At 42.6% G+C, this 14,364-nt stretch overlaps 1 protein-coding gene and 1 long non-coding RNA gene across 4 annotated transcripts in view; one reads left to right on the top strand and one right to left on the bottom strand.

Moving 5' to 3' along the window:
- TTC7A (tetratricopeptide repeat domain 7A) overlaps nucleotides 1-14,364 on the top strand; it is a 1,536,967-nt gene that overhangs the window by 494,625 nt on the left and 1,027,978 nt on the right. The window lies entirely within an intron of this gene.
- LOC146821716 (uncharacterized) overlaps nucleotides 1-14,364 on the bottom strand; it is a 127,032-nt gene that overhangs the window by 72,683 nt on the left and 39,985 nt on the right. The window contains exon 2 of the long non-coding RNA XR_014963194.1: nucleotides 8,344-8,448. This is a non-coding gene — a long non-coding RNA (uncharacterized LOC146821716). The remainder of the gene's footprint in view (nucleotides 1-8,343; nucleotides 8,449-14,364) is intronic.

The raw sequence follows: 14,364 nt of genomic DNA, 5'->3' as shown, positions 1-14,364 counted from the left end.
ATGTGTCCTGTGTGTTTCTTCAAACGAAAGATATGTATGAATCCGGCACAGGAGAGATGCGAAGCAAACACGCTGGCAGGGAGCCCTGTGGGGCATGATGTAATTTCCCAGAGGCTTACATGCTGTACAACTGCAAACTGTTTTATTCCAATTAGCAACGGTGCCAAAGGTCTAGTCGTGCAGACGCAGAACACGCACGTTGTTTTCCTGTATTAGTGTTTGCTTCTATTGGCGCTTTGCCAGACCAAGGCTATTTGCCTATACCTCCCTCTGATGTTTCCAAATATGCCTTTTTATTTAAATGTATTCATTCTGGTTTAATAGACATAGTATACCGCAGCTGCAGAGAGCTCCATGTCACGGGCCAGTTTTTCATACGAAAACACGGTGACCCCATTGCTTCTAAAAACACTGCAGGTCCCTTTGATGTGAAATGTTTAACACGTCAGAAGCCTTTCACAAAAGATATATCTTTGACTGATTTCTTTCGCTGTCTTCTTGCCGATATAAGCCAGATGTGGTTTGTCAGTCAGTTGCCACCAGAGGGCGCGCTCTGCCTATCGTAAATGTGAAGCAGTGCTGAACCGAGACAGCAAGGATTCCTGTATTGGGCTTTATGGGTGTAGTGCAAGAAACGTTTTAAACACACATGCCCCTGTTTCAACCAGTGGTTAAAGTACATAAAAAGAATGTCAACAGTGAGCAATGGGGGCGGGGTGAAGTCAAAGACGTGGCTAAAAAGAACAGAATATTCTGTACCTATGTGTTTGTCTTTCACCTTTATGTAGTTGCATATAAAATAATGCGCTCACCTTAAAAGAAAAGAAAAAAAGAGTCAAGTTAAAATAATTGGAGGAAAACGTACAGTTTGTTATGAAACCTCAGTTGGTTAATTCGATCACTGCAGATAGATTTCTCTGTGTGTAACGCGAGTCATAGAATTGAATCCTAAGGTGCGCTTGAGTATTGAAAGAGCAACGATATCCCAGCCTGTCGCAGAAAGCACTGTGAATGTGTATGTCCGTATTTAAAATGGTATTACACACAGTATAAGGGTGCCGAAAATGTGCATAAACATTTAGGACCTCATATAGGAAAAGTGTTGCATCGCTGCGATTAAACAGCGATGCAACACTTTTCACTGAGCCCTCCTTGCGACACCATGGATGCACCATATTTACTATATAGCGTTCCATGTCACAAGGATTGACAGATGCGTCAGGAATCCTGACATATCTGTCGCCCAAAAACTCACGCATTGCTGGAGTTGTGTCGTAAGCATTACGCAACTCCATCAATGCATGGGGAAGCCTATACCTATTGCACAGCTATGAGGCAGGCGTAAGGTTTTGATGCAGTAGGGTCCTAGAAGTGGCGCAGTGAAATCTGATAAATTTCACTGCGCTACTTCTACGAGGCTTTCTTGTGGGGGAATGCCTACCCTGCATACATTATACCTGACGCAGGTATAATGTGGTGCAGGGGTTTATGAAGTGGCGCATCTGCCTAGATGCGTCACTTTGTAAATATGACGCAGCGTGGTGTATTATTTACGCTGCTGCTGCGTCACGAAACATGATGCAAAGGCACAGAAAAAGGGTCGCAAGGGGCTCATAAATAAGCCCCCTAGTAGTTAAGAAAAAATTAGTACTTTTAAACCATATTTTAGTAACACACAATCACCCTGTACTAAATGCAAATATTCTTCATAAGCGTTCAATAAAAGGATGCACTCCAGAATTCAGCTTGTTAACATCCTTACATTACCTCTCAGAAAGAATAAATGTTTGTCACCATGAAGCTTCATGTGACTCCATCAAATAAAGCCTATCTTGGCTCCCAAACAGCCTTTGCATTTGCTGATTAACCAATAGACTCAATTACATTTCTTTCACATAACAGAATTCGAAAGCTTGTTGTTTCTTCTTTAGCTTTCCATTCCTTCCTCGGCGTCACAGCGCAAAAAAACCCCTCCCTGCCTTGCTTTCAGACGTAGGCACTTTAAGGTCAGCATTAACCATTCTAGGAGGGTTGTTTCTTAACAAAAAGAATGGGAACCATTGTAGTAAAATGAAAAAATCATGACGTCATTCCTTATGGATCCGTCCCACTTCCACCTCTGGTTTCAACACATGGGCCAATGCTTTTCCCTGGCATCGCTTATATCACTGACATATTGTATACAACCTATTTTATAGCACTGTCCTTTTGTATATAGCACATTTGCATATGTCACCACTTGGATGGTTACACTTATGACTTTTTTAAAAGTCTTTGGCTCGGTTTGTATACATTATTACCCGCATTAGCATTCGCTGCGCAGTTCGTTCAAACCCTGAGAGTAACTAAAATGTTTTTTGCTTTCCGGAACCTGTCTTTGTTGCCCTGGCCTCTGTCACCCAGTTTGGTCTCAATAGCGCTATATTCAGAAGTAATAAATAAACATTATTCACCCATGATAATGTCTTGTTTCAGTGCCAAAAGACCCTCTCATAGTGACATGCCAACAATCCTGCTTTAGACAGAGGCTCTCTATTTTCTAATCAAAAATAACAATAGTCTACCTTTTGGCACTTAAAATTGCCCTCACTACATTACAAATCAATAAAAAAGTCCCCCAATATTTTTTCTCTAAATCTCCCACTTCACTGTTACCAAATGTTGGCAACCAGTCACAAATGCATTACTTGATTATTAAGTTAGAATTCTTTAGCAGTGTTTTTCACAGCATTGCAGCATTAATGTACAATGTGCAAGTTGTACAATCATGCTTATATTACAATTGACAAGACGAACAGAACTGCTTTGATGTTTTTCCAAGTCACTGTTTAGTGGATATGACAGCGTTTTTCTCACAACTAGCTTCCTCTTCCAGTTGAACTGTGCTGTGAAGCAGAGCACTACGTCTTCATGATGGGACTGGAACAAGACGGGACTGAAGCAAGATCTCGGAAACATCTTGGTCTTCCAAGCTCCTGCACCACCGGCCTTGACACTACAACCACCTCTCCAATCCCTCTTCAGCTACAATGCCTGGATCACCACCTGCATAGACACACTAGCTCTTCTCAAACCAACAAAGCCACGAGAACCAGACCACAAGCAAGCTGGTAGGCGGGAGAGTTCAGGTTCACCCAACGCCACTGCAAGCAACTTGAAAATCAAAGTCACTATAGCTCCCCAACACAGCAATCTACCCGGATGTCTGGAAACTTCTCAAGAAATAGTCAGCAGGCCCAAAGACGCTAGCCAACTACCGGCCTATCTCCCTGCTACCCTACTCGGAAAAAGTCAAGAAAAAGATTATAAACAAATGCCTAGCCACCCACCTCAATGACAGCTATCTCCTCAATTCCACTCAATCTGAATTCAGACTTAATCACAGCACAGAGACCATCCTCATCGCCACCAAGTACAACATCCGGATGATCATGGACAGAGGTGACACCAAGACCTTCTTCCTAGTGGACCTTTCAGGATCCTTCACCATGTTTCATCCCGTCCTTATCCAACAACTGCACAAAGCCAACGTTCAAGGACCCAAACTTTGGCAGATTTGGTCCTTCCTGAAAGGCTGCATTCAGTCAGTCAGCCTGCCCTCTTCACATCGGATGCCGTTACCGTCATTTGTAGAGTTCCGAAAGGATCCTCGCTCAGCCCCACCCGACTCAAAGTCTACATGACCCTACTCACCAGCATCATCCTCTCCCACGACATGCATGTCCTCTCCTATGCTGGTGACACCAAGCTCATGCTCTCCCTCTCCAACAAAGCACTGTATTTCAAAGCATTGCAGCATTAATGTACAATGTGCAAGTTGTACAATCATTCATCAAACATCTAGACCAATTTCTCTGCCTATGTAACCGATGTCACCAGATGGATGAAAACAAACTGCCTCAAGCTCAACACAATCCTGGGCAAAGAAACCTTGCTCTGAGACTCCACCTGCTGGCCTGCAGAACTCAGACCCACAGACGTGCACGGCCTTCCACAACACTGGTTCCACCTACCTTACCAATCGTGTAAACTTCCACAAATCTACCAGACACCTTTGCTCAGCCGCACTACTCCACTCTACCAATCCTGCATTTGCAGAACCAGATCACGTGGTCATGCCTTCTCCTTCCTCGCTCCTAAATTCTAGAATGACCTGCCAATGCACATTCGAGCCACCTCTAAATCTTGAATTCCACAAGAAATTCGGCCCATTCACCTCCTGCTTCAGTGCCAATATACAATCCCTGGTGAGGCCTGCACTATACAAATACACATAACATAAGATAACGTAACTACTAAAAGATGATACTCTGTATTCCCTGAAACATGACTTTGTGAAAAAAAATGTCTGTGGAGTGCAGTATATTTTATGCCTTATTGATTTTATGACCATCAGTGACAAGTTGTTGTTTTAGTACAGCACTCCTGCTGCCCTGTGGTCACTTCGTGTCTCTGCTCATGGGGTCTTCAGAGAGGGAAAAAGTAGGGGAGGGAAGTTAGAGAAGAACAGGAGGAAGGCAGTCAGCAGCAGATGGAGTGACAGTGCCTTACCAATTGTGGTACCCACAGAGTAAGTGGTGGAAAACTACATGTCTATTACCCTTCACCCTACATTGGCAAAACGCACTGAAAAAGTGGGAGCCAGTCAATTGGTGGGATTTCTGGAAGACTCGAGCTGTCTTTAAGCCTGCCAATTGGGTTTCCACCCCACAGAGGTATGGAATCAGCTTGCTAACAGTAGAAGAGGTTAAAATAATTTTAGACCTTGGAGACTTCGGTGCAATCATTCTTCTAGGCTTCTCTGCAGCTTTTGATGCTGTGGACCACAAAAAAATGTTGTCTTTCAGAGATTGACAGTGGTTATGTTATGTTCTTTGAGATTTGTTGTCTCTCCTCAGTAGCAAAGCTCACTATTCATCTGAGTTCAGGTCACACACCTTCTCCTTGTACTCTGGGCCCACAACTGTTGCTTAAAAAAATAGTCTTGATTTTCCATTAACACTATAGGATGTTTTTCTATCATATATAAGTCAATCGGTGCCATAATAATATACAAGTCAAACAAGTGCCATAAATCGTTAGCCTCTTTTTTATTTTCTTCACATTATGGGACTGATAGTCAACATTTTCACTGAAAGGACGATCATGTTATGTTGTCTCTATGATCAGCACATCCTCAACCATCTGCCATTGAAATGGAAGTCCCCTATAAAATCATTAGAATAGATTTTGCGTAGTCAGTTATGAGATCATTACTAGGCGATGGTCTAAATTCCCTCCATTGGCCCCTGATTTTGACTTTGAAGTTACTTGCTCACAGAGCAGAGCCATTCCCTGGAGGTCTTCTAAGCCATTGAGAGCACCAAGGAAAAGTCTAAATGTGAGTAGCTCTCACCAACAGTTAAGACTACTTCTTTATGATCCCAATTATAAGTGAGGAAGAAATATGTGCAGAAATACTTGGAGGCTGGAATTTCTGTTACTGCCCGGTATTTCCTTATCCATTCTTCCAATTATGGCCACTATTTATGAGGGAAGCGGAAATACATGCGGTAATTCAAGATGGCCGGAATTTCCATCCAGTTTTATTGTAAACAACCCTGAATCCTTCAGAGCACTCCTGCACTTGTTCAGTTGTCCATTGAATTAAATTTCGGTTTGTGTTCGACAAATACCAACGCTCACATGCATATTATTTATATTGTGTCCGCTGAGGTGTCAGTTCCTTTATTAATTTTAATTTTTCTAATTTATCTAAAGCCTACCTTACTGGTATTACATCTATTTAAAAAAATCTTGTTTGAGGCATACCAACAAACTTCCGCTTCCCACCATTGGGCTGTGCGTTCCACCACCTTCAGAGAACCCTCATTATCTAGAAAGAAAATGGAAGACGGGTAACTGACGGCCATCTTGAACGTATTTCATAAAACGAACACACTTTTGCCATGTGACATTTTTGCTTCCTTTTAGAGGCATGGCAGAACATTGCATATTTCAGTGACTTATTGTTACTTGTAACTCTCACTGGCTCATTATTACCACCAATAGCTGGAGGTCAAAGAGGATTTGCCTCTAGTATCTATCTCCCACTTGAACTCCCGGTAGCCAAAATGTACAAAACTCAGCGCGAGGCTTTCCCCTGACTACCACCAAAACAGTGGACCAATTTACCTGAGGAACTCAGATTGAACTATAATTCACTATCCTTCTATAGGCACCAAAAAAGCCACCTACTCAGTCAGTTAAAGGGCTAATTCTGATGTTCTCCTCACTGCAACCTAACACTGATGATACTCTAGCCATGTGTGTCCTTATTTCCCAGAGGTCCTCCGCAGCTCACGTGACTAGGTCCGTGGCATACTAATACCTTCAGTAAACAAATAACTAGCATAGCCTGTTTAATGGAAGCTGTACACTTCTCTGAGCTTGAGTTCCAAACCTGCAGTTCTGATGACACATGATTGTCTTCCCTTGTACTGTATGACGTGCAATGCACCAATCCGTGAAACCAGTACCTTTAGCTCAAATAATTGAATCATAGCGGATCCAGGCTAGTTTATTTTTATTTTTCTGGAGTCAATAAAAAGAATATCTTAAGTATAGGCCTAAAATGTATTTTTGCAGAGTTGAGGGAACAAAACAAATGAGGATTAAACAATATGTAAACATAACATAGGAATCATTTTTCACAGCTTCTACTATGCAGTCTAGTCATGTGTGCCAGTCTTTATGCATGGGCATAACAAATACACTAGGTGACATAATTGATTTCATGCTTTTTAATGCAGGCAACGATTTCATCGTACTGCTTTTATTTTAGGAGGGAGACAAGAAATTCCAGTTGCAACCAGGGTTACAGGATATCTTTGCCTAGTCACAGATCAGGCCACTATGCTTAGAAATTTTTGTTTTGCTTAATTTTGGATTTCATCTATAAATTGATGATGTGGTTATCATTTGATATTTTTTACCTTACCGCTGGCTGGTCAATCATTCCACAACCGTTCACAGTGCGCTTACGTGTGTCGATTCATTTTGCTCACACAAGTTTTAGGAATCACAGTGTTTGAGGCCAAAAACGTGTTTTGTGCATCAGGCCCTAAATTAATTATACGTAAGTGAAGGAGTCAATTTGTGGCTTGTGATTCCATTTTCAATTTTTCAGAGCTACTTTTGCCACCGTAAGACCTAGTTGTAACCACAGTTGTGTTCCTTTTCCTACTTGTGCCCACTTTTTTGTGTCATTTAAGAGAATGCCTTTGCTGTATAATGTGAGATGTTTATTTAAAAAGCAAATTTAAACTGATGGTAACTTCTCTCCACCATGCTGGTATTACTGGGCACTTTAGGAACATAAGGCAGTGGTCAGCCTGAGTTTCTGTACATCTCCAAAACTTTCGGGTATCTAACGTGCCTAGCTTTTCCATTTTATCTTGTGTCTAGTCGATCCTTTGAAGAATGGCTCAGGAGTAATGCTTATACTTGACACATTTTCTAAATATCTGTACCAGTCTGGGTCCAAGACAATACCCTTAAGTTACATTTCCCTGGAAAGCCTGGTGGGTTTAGATGTTGCACATGGTCTCCAACATTTGGTGAATATCTCACCCATACAAAGGGTTGTTGTTGGAAAAACTGATGCTCCCAGAGGACAAGATTTTCCCATGCCACCCCATCTCTACATCCGTGGCTATCTTAAAATTTCAATTGGCCGTCCAGAACACTGAGGGGTGACATCTAGGAGGTTGTTGGGAAGCGATTGTTGAAGGGTGGGTAAGTCTTTATCATTAGGATTATTTTCTTCCTTGGCAGAATGAGAAATGACTGGCATTGCAACTGCATTGGAAGATATAGGAGGGGCAGCTGCAGGCTCAGGTCTGTTTATGTAGAGTGCTGCATAGCTAAATCAAGCATCTGTGACTTTGTAGCTGTTGCCTGGGGACCTGTAATCTGCAGGAGTTCCCTTGGAGGGAGACTATTCTTCAGCCTTATGGTCCTTCTTGTGATGTTCTCCTGGGTAGGACCAACCATCTCCTCCTCCTCTTCAGTTGTTGGAGCCTCAGACAAGTCAGTCTGTGAAAGGATAGGGTTTCTCGTGCAATTGCATACTGCCCTCTGCTTGTGAATGGTATGGCATCATCATGGGGCTTTTGGGCGAAACGAAAATAGTAATTTAATTAATAAGCTTGTTATCAAAGATTGTGTGTACGGAAGTGGAGAAGTTGTGCAATAGCTGTAAGCAGATATGACACTTTTGCTTAGGTAGATGCCACAAGAATCTTACACAGTCTTCGTTCTTGGTTAATAAATGCCCATACAGATGATATAACATAGTCTTACATGTTCCTGCCGGGGATGCTTCCTTTTGTGGATGGACCCCTAGAGGTCAGCTGCTGAACCATAGTCCATGAAGAAGATGGTGGACATGAACACCCTGGTCCAGAGCTGGTGGAAAAAATAAACAAACTTTAGAATTGTGATAGTTGGACTTAGGAGAAGTACGATATGTAACACAAATGGTGTCAAGGCTGAAAGAAGTGAAATTCATAAATTACATTTTATTTTACGTAGAGACATTGTTCATTGCACAGACATTTGTGAGAATTGACAAAGGGCGAAAATAAGTTAGAAATTGATGTAAATAGTTCTACATGTTTTGTGCTCGCAGTCTTACTTCACCAATGGATGCCAGAGGGGGCCTGATTGGTTCTAGCAAGATGTCTCCTGATGACATCTGATGAGTGGGATGTAGTGTAGACCGCAAGGGCCATTGTGTTCATGATGCTGTGTAGAGAGACATAAACAGAATAAGGTAATATCCTTGCACAAATTGTGTAATGTATATTATGATGTTTTTGTTACACAGTACATAAATATCCACAGATAACTTTCTTCGGTCACAGCTACTGGGATAAACTACTACTACTGTGGCTGTGTTGCTGCCATACTCTTCTGACACCCTGACAGAGTATGGTTCGTTACAGGTTAGCCATCTGACTGCTCACCTAATTTACAGTGGGCAAGCATGTAACCGGTTGTCCCTGATTCTATAGAACATATAGTATTGCATATTATTCTTCCATGGTGTCACTTTGTATCTGTGCTACGTCTAAATCTTCAATAAAGGTTTTTGAAAAATCAAAAAAACAGAAAAAAAATGTACAGTGGGCAATTGGATGGCTTTTTTTCTGTTTATGACCCACACCCTATGGGAGAAAACTCCAGTGGCGGTCCAGTCATCGATTTTTCATATGTCAAAAACAATCTTCCTCTTTTTTTGAAAAATTAAATACTATGTGCCGGTTTGACCGGCTGCCATTCCTTTCTGACAACGCCATCTGTCTAACTTTTACAACATTGGTAGTAACCCCTGGGATGGAGTTTCTGGCTCATGTTAAGAAATGTCGATGGGGCCAGCTGACATCTCTAGATTAGGGGGGCGGTATGTTTGTTAAGGCGACGGAGAAAATGAGTGATTTACTCTGTCCCCCTGGCAGACATTACTCCATGCTCCAAACTTAGTCAGCCTCAGAGACATCATACATATCTTTACCCAGTAGAAAATGTAGCACATGCTGAACATGGGGTCTACCTTATGTTATATAATAATATTTTAAATATAGTGTTACATATGCAGAGAGAAATATTGCTATACAGATTGCAGTTGATATATCAGAAGACGTACCAGGCTCTACCATCCTCTTGTGTCTATGGTCAGTCCAAATGTCAGCACACTGGTTGGAACAGAAGAGAAGGTAGCATAGAACGGGGAGAACAGATGTTGCTCAAAACGTAGATAGTTTTAGTTGTTATTGGGTTGAGTTGAGAGACAATGGACGGAAATCAATGCAGTTAAAATGTGGACTTTGCAGTTCAGGCAAAGAATGATGAGGAGGTGACACAATTTGCAGTTTTTGAAGTTTGACCATCATCAGGGCAGGAAGGCTTTGGCAAATTCTATGACAATATGCTATCCTGCCAATGATCACTCCTTGAACAAATGCCTGACGTAAGAACATCATAAGGAGGAGTGAGATGAGTGTGGATGTAGGGGATAGAACACATTTTGTGACATTCTTCGCCTGTGGTATCAATGACAGTTTTTGCATTGAGTGGTTCAGAAGTAGAAGACTTTATGAGAAGGGGATGATTGAGGCCCATGGGGAATGATCGGTGAAATTAAATCAAGGCTGTTTGACCTGATCCTAGTTCAGGACATTTGTCTTGAAGGCATTGATATAGAGCTAATTTTGATTACCGTATTTTACCCTGCGCTTGAACTCATCCAAGCGATAAAACACGCATGCCGCAAATAACAAAATAAGTTTTATTTTCTCTTTAACTCTCATTTCCTTCCTTTTGTCAGCGTACGTAGATGGGAACTTGAAGATCAGTGTTGATCAGTGTTTTGTATTTGAGTGCGTACCTTGCATGGCTTTCCCATGCTGGGATTTCGCCATTTCATAATTGCATACAATTGAAAAAGGCATATTAAGTACTTTGCATAAGCACAGTATGCAACCTTCATGTATTTTTCATAGTTCCTGTGAGCTGTTTTTGATGTATGTTTTATAAGTCATGACTTGTTGATAATCCTGAGATATTCTGGTGTGAATCTTTTTGGTTGCTTATGGACGTGGACGTTTGTACCATTGAAGATGTTTAAGAGAGGTACTGCCAAGACATTGAAGAGGGTCATTCACAAGGACTAATCTAAGAAATTGGATTATTGGTTGAGTAGGGGAAACCCTTCTCAAGCTGCAACCACAATTCTTCTCAGGGTAAACTCACAAGCAAACCTTAAATTAACCTGTGCTAAACCCTCGGGTAGATTGGCACAGAGCAGTCCGGCGTAAATCAACGGCAATGTGGTAAGTATTTTTGCAAAACTTTCAACAAAAACCCAGTGAAACCACACCACAAAAGAATCCCACAACAGAGTTATAAAAATAAAGTACTTTTTAAACCCTTCGCTGCAAGGCCTTTTCCCCCCCCCCCGGGCTATGCCTTTTTTTGGCTATTTGGGGTAGTTCACACTTAGGCCCCTGTAACTTTTTGAACACATAAGGTATCCACACCAAATGTATGTCCTTTTCTTCCAACATCATGGGGATTTTAAAGGTACCCTGTGTTTGTGGATTCCCCTGGAAGGGACCCAGAAATTAGCCAAAATACAGCAATTGGGTTTTTTTCTTCGAAAAATGGGGAACAAGTGCTGCAGATGAAAGCGTTTGTGGTGCTGAAATCACCATCTTCCCAGCTTTCAGGGACTGGCAGACTTTTGTCAAAAAACCAAGATAACTTGTTGGGATCCACATGAGAGACATCACCATGTACTCCCCTGGGTGTTTAGTTTGCGAGAATATCTAGAGTTGGTAGTTTTTTCTTAGATGGAAGGTACACTTTGGCAGAGAAAGAAAGAAAATACAAATATTACTGCACAACCATCTATTCCTCAAGCACACACACATACCGGTTGGATTTGGCATGAGGGTGAGTGATCGTTCAGTGTATAAAATTGTATTAACAAGAGATTTCACAAAAATGAAATGCACTGTCAATAATTGAAAGGACAAAAAATGGAACCAGTGACTCACAGTTCGTGAGCTGTAAAGCCGCGTCAAGGCTTCAACCGCTTTTCAGGCCATTCACACACCTTTCGTACATGATATACACAAGACCATTCACACCACCAGGCACAGAACCAGTACATTACAACATTCACAAAAAGAGACAAGGTACACCCTGCTTGAGAAAGACTGAAAAGACAAATATTACTGCACAACCATCTATTCCTCAAGCACACATACATACTGGTTGGATTTGGCACAAGGGTGAGTGATGGTTCCGTATATACAATTTTATTAACAAGAGATTTCACAAAAATGAAATGCACTGTTAATAATCGAAAGGACAATAACTGAACCATTGACTCATAGCTCGTGAGCTGTAAAGCCACAACAAGGCACCAACTTCTTTACAGGCCATACATACACCTTTCATTCGTGTGACACATACAAAACCATTCACACCGCCAGCCGCATGCCCATCACATTACAACACTCACATGAGCAGACAGTGCCATTCAAGGGCCCATCACTTTCACACGCCCACATGCCTGACACAGCAATCACACCAGCTGACGGATTGCGTTGACTGGTGTTTGGCTACCAGTGTGTGTAGTGACCAGCAGCAAGTCACTACTCACACACTACCAGCCAAGCACCAGTCCACGCGCACGGCCAGCCAAGCGCTAGTCCACGCGCACTGCCAGCCAAGCGCTAGACCATTCACACCACCAGCCAAGCGCCAGTCCATTCACACCACCAGCCAAGCGCCAGTCCATTCACACCATCAGCCAAGCGCCAGTCCACGCACACCACCAGCCAAGTGCCAGTTCACTCACACCACTTGCCAAGCGCCTGTACACGCACACCACCAGCCAAGCGCCAGTTCACACATACCAGCAGCAAAGCGCCAGTCTACACACACACCCAGCCAAGCGCCAGTCCACTCACACCACCAGCCAAGTGCCAGTCCACGCACATCGCCAGCCAAGCGCTAGTCCACACACCCAGCCAACCACCAGTCCACTCACACCACCAGCCAAGCGCCAGTCCACGCACACTGCCAGCCAAGTGCCAGTCCATGCACACCGCCAGCCAAGCGCCAGTCTACACACCTCCATCACATTTAGGGTTTTTTTATACAAAAAAGAAAACACCAACACATTTTAAATAGATACAAATCTACTAACACAAAATCTGAAACTAAATACATTACACTAATGCCAACCTTGAAACTGAACAAAAAATATAAAACAAAACAGACCAGGCAGTTCAATTTACCACTCATGGATGCTCCCAAAAATTATTTTGCATGTGGTACATTCTAAGACAAGCAGGCACACACAGTGCAGGGTTGGAAGGACACTCTTGGCAGTACATAGGAGTCTCATTACGCATACCTCTTCACCAACACTCTACATCTCCTACTGGGAAAGTCTTTAGAGGGCGTGGGAGGAATGTGATCGGGAAAGTGGCGATCTTTCAATCTAGCCGCATCCTCCACAAGCCCAACTCTAGGAACACTTGCCTGTTCCACTACAACAAGGCTGCCTATTACAGACTCCTGAAATTTAGTAAAAGTCATCTTTGACTCAGGACAACAATCCTTAAATGCAACAAAAGCATTAAAGGTTGCCAAGTGGAAAAGATGGATAGCCAACTTCTTATACGAAATGTAAGCCTTACGAGGAGCAGTGTAAGGTTCCAACCTCTGATCTACTCTATCAACACCACCCATGTGCCGATTATAGTCTAAAATGCACATGTTTGCGCACTTCAGCAACCTGACCCCAAACAGTCACAGGTGAAGTGCTTTCATCATGGATGGTAGACAGCATGTAGACATCTCTCCAGTGTGCAAACTTCACAGCTAGAAGTTCCTCGCTACGCAACACACTGCACTGTCCCCGCACAAGCTTTTAACAAACAAGTTCTGTAGGGAAACCTTTACGGTTAGAGCGGATTGTGCCACAAGCAACAGTATCCACTTTGGCCAATTACCTGAACAACTACACACCAGTGTAGAAGTTATCTACATATAAATGGTGACCTTTGTTAATAGTCCTCTACCAACTTCCCACACAATTTTCTCAGTCACTCCAAAAGTGGACAGACAATCCTGGCATCCCTACCGGTGTACACCCTGAAATTAGAGACATATCCAGTCCTACTGTCACACAGCATATACATCTTAATTCCATAGCGTGCCCTCTTGCTAGGAATGTATTGCCTAAAAACCAAGCGGCGCTTGAACAAGACCAAAGACTCATCCAGAGCTATTTCTTTCCCTGGAGCATAGATCTAGAAAGGCCAAATCTTAAAGACGGTCACAATCAGGGTGATCTCGTGGCAACGCAAAACCATTATCGACAAAATGCAGCATCCGAAGCAGAAGCAAATACCGATCACGACTCATGACTGCCGGAAATATAGCTGTTGCCATCAAGGGACTAGTAGACCAATATGAAGCAATTGATGGCTTCCTTAGCAAGCCCATCAAAAAAGTTAAACCCAAGAACTTCTTCATCTCTTTTGGATTTTCTGGAGTTCACCGGGAAGCTCTAGAGTGGGGCCTAAGGCTGGCACTGTTGTCCCTCAAATACTGTTCAGCAAAGAAATGAGTCTGCTCAACAATCTCTGCCAAAAATACATTGTCCATAAAAAACTGAAAAAAACGTATAGGTAAAATGTTTTCTGTCCCCACTCTACACCCTGGAACACCACTAAAGTCTGACAATGTCTGCTGCACCATGCCTGGGGCAACCCAGAGGTCAGCACTTCACATGGGAGGCCT

The sequence above is a fragment of the Triturus cristatus genome, chromosome 6, assembly GCF_964204655.1.
Source record: "Triturus cristatus chromosome 6, aTriCri1.1, whole genome shotgun sequence".
Lineage (NCBI taxonomy): Eukaryota > Metazoa > Chordata > Amphibia > Caudata > Salamandridae > Triturus > Triturus cristatus.
The sequence above is the reverse complement of the archived record's forward strand: the minus strand, read 5'-3'. Positions and strand labels throughout refer to the sequence as shown.